A 257-nucleotide genomic window follows, 5' to 3' on the forward strand; every position below is an offset into this window, starting at 1 on the left:
ACAGAAGCTCCTTGGGAGGGAGAAAAAATGAGGCGAAAGGCGGAGTCTCATCATCGGTGGGGAGTCTGCGCATGAGGCTGATAAAATTAAGCGCTGTATAGGGAGTATGGGGAAGGGAGAGGGAACGCACCAGTGGACGGGCGAGTCGATGCTGTGGAGAAAAAGGGAGAGGGAAAGCGGGAGGGAGGAAGGAAAGGGGTGAGCAAGGGAGAGGTGTCGAGATGAAGGTCTCCGCGCATCGCTTTTATCTCTTCTTG

Source organism: Nannochloropsis gaditana (assembly GCF_000240725.1).
Source record: "Nannochloropsis gaditana CCMP526 unplaced genomic scaffold scaffold945, whole genome shotgun sequence".
NCBI classification, from domain to species: Eukaryota; class Eustigmatophyceae; order Eustigmatales; family Monodopsidaceae; genus Microchloropsis; species Microchloropsis gaditana.